Source organism: Heterodontus francisci, unplaced genomic scaffold (assembly GCF_036365525.1).
Source record: "Heterodontus francisci isolate sHetFra1 unplaced genomic scaffold, sHetFra1.hap1 HAP1_SCAFFOLD_162, whole genome shotgun sequence".
Classification (NCBI taxonomy): domain Eukaryota; kingdom Metazoa; phylum Chordata; class Chondrichthyes; order Heterodontiformes; family Heterodontidae; genus Heterodontus; species Heterodontus francisci.
This window is the reverse complement of record NW_027140217.1, coordinates 3,189,733-3,198,104: the sequence shown is the minus strand read 5'-3', so window position 1 is coordinate 3,198,104 and position 8,372 is coordinate 3,189,733.

The following is an 8,372-nucleotide window of genomic DNA, read 5'->3' as shown; positions in this document are numbered from 1 at the left end:
TCAGAGAGTGTCAGAGAGTGATAGTGAGTGTCTGAGAGTGTCAGAGAGTGTCAGACAGTGTCAGAGAGTGATAGAGAGTGTCAGAGACTGATAGAGAGTGTCAGAGAGTGACTGAGATTGTCAGAGTGTGTCAGAGAGTGATAGAGAGTGATAGAGATTGTCAGAGAGTGTCAGAGAGTGTCAGAGAGTGAAAGAGTGTGTCAGAGAGTGATAGTGAATGTCTGAGAGTGTCAGAGAGAGTCAGAGAGTGTCAGAGAGTGTCTGAGACTGTCAGAGAGAGTCAGAGATTGTCAGTGAGAGATATAGAGTGTCAGAGAGTGTCAGAGAGTGATAGTGAATGTCTGAGAGTGTCAGAGAGAGTCAGAGATTGTCAGAGAGTGTCAGAGACTGATAGAGAGTGTCAGAGAGTGACTGAGATTGTCAGAGTGTGTCAGAGAGTGTCAGAGAGCGATAGTGAATGTCTGAGAGTGTCAGAGAGAGTCAGAGAGTGTCAGAGAGTGATAGAGTGTCAGAGAGTGTCAGAGAGTGATAGAGAGGGTCTTAAAGTGTCAGAGAGTGTCTGAGAGTGACAGAGAGTGATAGAGAATGTCAGTGAGTGTCAGGGAGTGTCAGAGAGTGATAGTGAGAGTCTGAGAGTGTCAGTGAGTGTCAGAGAGTGATAGTGAGTGCCAGAGAGTGTCAGACAGTGTCAGAGAGTGATAGTGAGTGTCAGAGAGTGTCAGAGAGTGATAGTGAGTGCCAGAGAGTGTCAGAGAGTGATAGTGAGTGTCAGAGAGTGTCAGAGAGTGATAATGAGTGTCTGAGAGTGTCAGAGAGTGTCAGAGTGTGTCAGAGTGTGTCAGAGAGTGATAGAGAGTGATAGAGATTGTCAGAGAGTGTCTGAGAGTGTCAGAGACTGATAGTGAGTGTCAGAGAGTGATAGAGAGTGTCAGAGGGTGATAGTGAGTGTCTGAGAGCGTCAGAGAGTGATAGTGAGTGTCAGAGAGTATCTGAGACTGTCAGAGAGAGTCAGAGAGTGTCAGAGAGAGACATAAAGTGTCAGAGAGTGTCAGAGAGTGATAGTGAATGTCTGAGAGTGTCAGAGAGAGTCAGAGAGTGTCAGAGATTGATAGAGTGTCAGAGAGTGTCAGAGAGTGTCCGAGAGTGACAGAGAGTGATAGAGAATGTCAGAGAGTGTCAGAGAGTTTCAGACAGTGTCAGAGAGTGATAGTGAGTGTCAGATAGTGTCAGAGAGTGATAGTGAGAGTCTGAGAGTGTCAGAGAGTGATAGTGAGTGCCAGAGAGTGTCAGACAGTGTCAGAGAGTGATCGTGAGTGTCCGAGAGTGACAGAGAGTGATAGAGAATGTCAGAGAGTGTCTGAGAGTGACATAGAGTGATAGAGAATGTCAGAGAGTGTCAGAGAGTTTCAGACAGTGTCAGAGAGTGATAGTGAGTGTCAGAGAGTGTCAGAGAGTGATAGTGAGAGTCTGAGAGTGTCAGAGAGTGATAGTGAGTGCCAGAGAGTGTCAGACAGTGTCAGAGAGTGATAGTGAGTGTCAGAGAGTGTCAGAGAGTGATAGTGAGTGTCTGAGAGTGTCAGAGAGTGTCAGCCAGTGTCAGAGAGTGATAGAGAGTGTCAGAGAGTGATAGTGAGTCTCTGAGAGTGTCTGAGAATGTCAGAGAGTGTCAGAGAGTGTCAGAGAGTGTTAGAGAGTGACAGAGAGTGTCAGAGAGTGACAGAGAGTGTCAGAGAGTGATAGTGAGTCTCTGAGAGTGTCTGAGAGTGTCAGAGAGAGTCAGAGAGTGTCAGAGAGTGATAGAGAGTGATAGAGAGTGTCAGAGAGTGTCAGAGAGTGACAGAGAGTGCATGAGAGTGATAGTGAGTCTCTGAGAGTGTCTGAGAGTGTCAGAGAGTGCCAGAGAGTGATAGAGAGTGTCAGAGAGTGTCAGAGAGAGTCAGCGTGTGATAGAGGGTGTCAGAGAGTGATAGTGAGTGTCTGAGAGTGTCAGAGATTGATAGAGTGTGTCAGACTGTGTCAGAGAGTGATAGAGTGTGTCAGAGAGTGATAGTGAATGTCTGAGAGTGTCAGTGAGTGTCAGAGAGTGATAGAGAGTGATAGAGAGTGTCAGAGAGTGATAGAGAGCGTCAGAGACTGATAGTGAGTGTCAGAGAGTGACAGTGAGTGTCAGAGAGTGATAGTGAGTGTCTGAGAGTGTCAGTGAGTTTCAATGACTGATAGAGAGTGATAGAGAGTGTCAGAGAGTGATAGAGAGTGTCAGAGAGTGTAAGACAGTGTCAGAGAGTGATAGTGAGTGTCAGAGAGTGTCAGAGAGTGATAGAGAGTGTCAGAGAATATCAGAGAGTGATAGAGAGTGATACAGAGTGATAGAGAGTGTCAGAGAGTGTCAGAGAGTGTCAGAGAGAGATAATAATGATAGAGAGTGTCGGAGAGTGATAGTGAGTGTCTGAGAGTTTCAGAGAGCGTCCGAGGGTGTCGGAGAGTGATAGAGAGTGATAGAGAGTGTCAGAGAGTAATAGAGAGTGTCAGAGAGTGTCAGAGATTGTATGACAGTGTCAGAGAGTGATAGTGAGTGTCAGAGAGTGTCAGAGAATGATAGTGAGTGTCTGAGAGTGTCAGAGCGTGTCAGAGAGTGATAGAGATTGTCAGAGAGTGATAGAGAGTGTAAGAAAGTGTCAGAGAGTGGCAGTGATAGTCAGAGAGTGATATTGAGTATCTGAGATTGTCAGAGAGTGTCAGAGAGTGATAGAGGTGGTCAGAGAGTGATAGTCAGTGTCAGAGAGTGAAAGTGAGTGTCTTAGAGTGTCAGAGAGTGTCGGAGAGTGTCAGAGAGTGATAGAGAATGTCAGAGAGTGTCAGACAGTGTCAGAGAGTGACAGTGAGTGTCACAGAGTGTCAGAGAGTGATAGTGAGTGTCTGAGAGTGTCAGAGAGTGTCAGACAGTGGCAGAGAGTGATAGAGAGTGTCAGAGAGTGATAGTGAGTCTCTGAGAGTGTCTGAGAGTGTCAGAGAGTGTCAGAGAGTGATAGAGAGTGTCAGAGAGTGTCAGAGAGTGTCAGAGAGTGACAGAGAGTGTCAGAGAGTGATAGTGAGTCTCTGAGAGTGTCAGAGAGTGTCAGAGAGTGATAGTGAGTGTCAGAGAGTGTCAGAGAGTGATAGTGAGTGTCTGAGAGTGTCAGAGAGTGTCAGAGAGTGATAGAGAGTGTCAGAGAATGTCAGACAGTGCCAGAGAGTGACAGTGAGTGTCACAGAGTGTCAGAGAGTGATAGTGAGTGTCTGAGAGTGTCAGAGAGTGTCAGACAGTGTCAGAGAGTGATAGAGAGTGTCAGAGAGTGATAGTGAGTCTCTGAGATTGTCTGAGAGTGTCAGAGTGTGTCAGAGAGTGATAGAGACTGTCAGAGAGTGTCAGAGAGTGACATAGAGTGTCAGAGAGTGATAGTGAGTCTCTGAGAGTGTCAGAGAGTGTCAGAGAGTGTCAGAGAGTGATAGAGAGTGTGAGAGAGAGTCAGAGTGTGATAGAGAGAGTCAGAGAGTGATATTGAGTGTCTGAGCGTGTCAGAGAGTGATAGAGTGTGTCAGACTGTGTCAGAGAGTGATAGAGAGTGTCAGAGAATGATAGTGAGTCTCTGAGAGTGTCTGAGATGGATAGAGAGTGATAGAGTGGTGTGATAGAGGGTGTCAGAGAGTGATAGTGAGGGTCAGAGATTGATAGTGAGTGTCAGAGAGAGATAGTGAGTGTCTGAGAGTGTCAGAGAGTGTCCGAGAGTGTCAGAGAGTGATAGAGAGTGATAGAGAGTGTCAGAGAGTTTATGACAGTGTCAGAGAGTGATAGTGAGTGTCTGAGACTGTCAGAGCGTGTCAGAGAGTGAGAGAGAGTGTCAGAGAGTGACAGAGAGTGTCAGAGAGTATCAGAGAGTGATAGTGAGTGTCTGAGATTGTCAGAGAGTGTCAGAGAGTGAGAGAGAGTGATAGAGAGTGCCAGAGAGTGTTAGAGAGTGTCACAGAGTGTCAGAGAGTGATAGAGAGTGATAGAGAGTGTCAGAGAGTGATAGTGAGTGTCAGAGAGTGATAGTGAGTGTCTGAGATAGTCAGAGATTGTCAGAGAGTGATAGAGGGTGTCAGAGAGTGTCAGAGAGTGATAGAGAATGTCAGAGAGTGATAGTGTGTGTCAGAGAGTGATAGTGAGTGTCTGAGATTGTCAGAGAGTGTCAGAGAGTGTCAGAGAGTGATAGAGAGTGATAGAGAGTGTCAGAGAGTTTATGACAGTGTCAGAGAGTGATAGTGAGTGTCTGAGACTGTCAGAGCGTGTCAGAGAGTGAGAGAGAGTGTCAGAGAGTGACAGAGAGTGTCAGAGAGTATCAGAGAGTGATAGTGAGTGTCTGAGATTGTCAGAGAGTGTCAGAGAGTGAGAGAGAGTGATAGAGAGTGCCAGAGAGTGTTAGAGAGTGTCACAGAGTGTCAGAGAGTGATAGAGAGTGATAGAGAGTGTCAGAGAGTGATAGTGAGTGTCAGAGAGTGATAGTGAGAGTCTGAGATAGTCAGAGATTGTCAGAGAGTGATAGAGGGTGTCAGAGAGTGTCAGAGAGTGATAGAGAATGTCAGAGAGTGATAGTGTGTGTCAGAGAGTGATAGTGAGTGTCTGAGATAGTCAGAGATTGTCAGAGAGTGATAGAGGGTGTCAGAGAGTGTCAGAGAGTGATAGAGAATGTCAGAGAGTGATAGTGTGTGTCAGAGAGTGATAGTGAGTGTCTGAGATTGTCAGAGAGTGTCAGAGAGTGGTACTGAGTGTCTGAGAGTGTCTGAGATTGTCAAAGAGTGTCAGAGAGTGTCAGCGAGTGAAAGGGAGTGACAGAGAGTGATAGATAGTGTCAGAGTGCGTCAGAGAGTGATAGAGAGAGATAGAAAGTGTCAGAGAGTGTCATAGAGTGATAGTGAGTGTCAGAGACTGTCAGAGAGTGATAGAGAGTGCCTGTCAGTGTCTGAGTGTGTCAGAGAGTGTCTGAGAGTGTCAGTGAGTGATAGAGTGTGATAGAGAGCGTCAGAGAGTGTCATAGAGTGATAGTGAGTGATAGTGAGTGTCAGAGAGTAATAGAGAGTGATAGAGAGTGATAGAGAGCGTCAGAGAGTGTCATAGAGTGATAGAGAGTGTCAGAGAGTGTCAGAGAGTGTCAGAGAGTGTCTGAGAGTGTCCGAGAGTGATAGAGAGTGTCAGCGAGTGATAGAGAGTGATAGAGAATGTCAGAAAGTGTCAGAGAGTGATAGAGAGTGTCAGAGAGTGTCCCAGAGTCATAGAGAGAGTCTGAGAGTGTCAGAGAGTGTCTGAGAGTGTCAAAGAGTGTCAGAGAGTGTCAGAGAGAGATAGAGAGTCATAGAGAGTGTCTGAGAGTGTTTGAGAGGGTCAGAGATTGGCAGAGTGTGTCAGAGAGTGATAGAGGGTGATAGAGACAGTCTGAGAGTGTCAGAGAGTGTAAGAGTGTGTCAGAGAGTGTCAGAGAGTAGTAGAGAGTGACTGAGTGTGTCAGAGAGTGTCAGAGAGTGTCTGAGAGCGTCAGAGAGTTTCAGAGTGTTTCAGAGAGTGATCCAGAGTGATAGAGAGAGTCAGAGAGGGTCAGAGTATGTCAGACTGTGTCAGAAAGTGTCAGAGTGTGTCAGAGAGTGATAGAGAGTTTCAGAGATTGATTGAGAGAGTCAGAGTGTGTCAGAGAGTGTCAGAGAGAGTCAGAGAGTGTCGGAGATTGGTAGAGAGTGTCTGAGAGTGTCAGAGAGTAATAGAGCGTGTCAGAGAGTGTCAGAGAGTGATAGAGAGTGTCAGACTGTGATAGAGAGTGATAGAGAGTGATAGAGAGAGTCTGAGAGTGTCACAGAGTGTCAGAGAGTGATAGAGAGTGTCTGAGAGTGTCAGAGACTGATGGAGAGTGTCTGAGAGTATCAAAGAGTGACAGAGAGTGTCTGAGAGTGTCAGAGAGTGATGGAGAGTGTCTGAGAGTATCAAAGAGTGACAGAGCGTGTCTGAGAGTGTCAGAGAGTGACGGAGAGTGTCTGAGAGTGTCAGAGAGTGACAGAGAGTGTCAGAGAGTGTCAGAGTGTGTCAGAGAGTGTCAGAGTGTGTCAGAGTGTGATAGAGAGTGTCAGAGAGTGTCAGAGAGTGATAGAGCTTGTCTGAGAGTGTCAGAGACTGTCAGAGAGTGTCAGAGAGTGATAGAGGGTGATAGAGAGTGTCAGAGTGTGTCAGAAAGTGTCAGAGAGTGTCAGAGTATGTCAGAGAGTGATCGAGAGTGTCAGAGTGTGTCAGAGAGTGTCAGAGTGTATCAGAGAGTGATGGAGAGTGATAGAGAATGTCAGAGTGTGTCACAGAGTGATAGAGAATGTCAGAGAGTGTCAGAGAGTGATCGAGTGATAGAGAGTGTCTGAGAGTGCCAGAGAGTGATAGTGAGTGTCAGAGAGTGTCAGACAGTGTCAGAGAGTGATAGTGAGTGTCAGAGAGTGTCAGAGAGTGATAGTGAGTGTCAGATAGTGTCAGAGAGTGATAGTGAGTGCCAGAGAGTGTCAGAGAGTGATAGAGAGTGTCTGAGAGTGTCAGAGAGTGTCCGAGAGTGACAGAGAGTGATAGAGAATGTCAGAGAGTGTCAGAGATATTCAGACAGTGTCAGAGAGTGATAGTGAGTGTCAGAGAGTGTCAGAGAGTGATAGTGAGTGTCTGAGAGAGTCAAAGAGTGTCAGAGAGTGATAGTGAGTGCCAGAGAGTGTCAGACAGTGTCAGAGAGTGATAGTGAGTGTCAGAGAGTGTCAGAGAGTGATAGTGAGTGTCTGAGAGTGTCAGAGAGTGTCAGACAGTGTCAGAGAGTGATAGAGAGTGTCAGAGAGTGATAGTGAGTCTCTGAGAGTGTCTGAGAATGTCAGAGAGTGTCAGAGAGTGTCAGAGAGTGATAGAGTGTGTCAGACTGTGTCAGAGAGTGATAGTGAGTCTCTGAGAGTGTCTGAGAGTGTCAGAGAGTGCCAGAGAGTGATAGAGAGTGTCAGAGAGTTTCAGAGAGAGTCAGCGTGTGATAGACAGCGTCAGAGAGTGATAGTGAGTGTCTGAGAGTGTCAGAGAGTGATAGAGTGTGTCAGACTGTGTCAGAGAGCGATAGAGTGTGTCAGAGAGTGATAGTGAGTGTCTGAGAGTGTCAGCCAGTGTCAGAGAGTGATAGAGAGTGATAGAGAGTGTCAGAGAGTGTCAGAGAGTGATAGAGAGCGTCAGAGAGTGATAGTGAGTGTCAGAGAGTGACAGTGAGTGTCAGAGAGTGATAGTGAGTGTCTGAGTGTGTCAGTGAGTGTCAGTGAGTGACAGAGAGTTTCAGAGAGTGATAGTGAGTGTCTGAGATTGTCAGAGAGTGTCAGAGAGTGATAGAGGTTGTCAGAGAGTGTCAGAGAGTGTCAGAGGGTGATAGAGAATGTCAGAGAGTGATAGTGAGTGTCAGAGGGTGATAGTGAGTGTCAGAGAGTGATAGTGAGTGTCTGAGAGTGTCAGAGAGTGTCAGAGTGTGTCAGAGAGTGATAGAGAGTGATAGAGATTGTCAGAGAGTGTCAGAGAGTGTCAGAGAGTGATAGAGTGTGTCAGAGAGTGTCAGAGAGATTCAGACAGTGACAGAGAGTGATAGTGAGTGTCAGAGAGTGTCAGAGAGTGATAGTGAGAGTCTGAGAGTGTCAGAGAGTGATAGTGAGTGTCTGAGAGTGTCAGAGAGTGTTAGACAGTGTCAGAGAGTGATAGAGAGTGTCAGAGAGTGATAGTGAGTCTCTGAGAGTGTCTGAGAATGTCAGAGAGTGTCAGAGAGTGTCAGAGAGTGATAGAGTGTGTCAGACTGTGTCAGAGAGTGATAGAGTGTGTCAGAGAGTGATAGTGAGTCTCTGAGAGTGTCTGAGAGTGTCAGAGAGTGCCAGAGAGTGATAGAGAGTGTCAGAGAGTTTCAGAGAGAGTCAGCGTGTGATAGAGAGCGTCAGAGAGTGATAGTGAGTGTCTGAGAGTGTCAGAGAGTGATAGAGTGTGTCAGACTGTGTCAGAGAGCGATAGAGTGTGTCAGAGAGTGATAGTGAGTGTCTGAGAGTGTCAGTCAGTGTCAGAGAGTGATAGAGAGTGATAGAGAGTGTCAGAGAGTGTCAGAGAGTGCCAGAGAGTGATAGAGAGCGTCAGAGAGTGATAGTGAGTGTCAGAGAGTGACAGTGAGTGTCAGAGAGTGATAGTGAGTGTCTGAGAGTATCAGTGAGTGTCAGTGAGTGATAGAGAGTGATAGAGAGTGTCAGAGAGTGTCAGCAAGTGATAGTGAGTCTCTGAGTGTGTCTGAGAGTGATAGAGAGTGACAGAGAGTTTCAGAGATTGATAGAGAGAGTCAGAG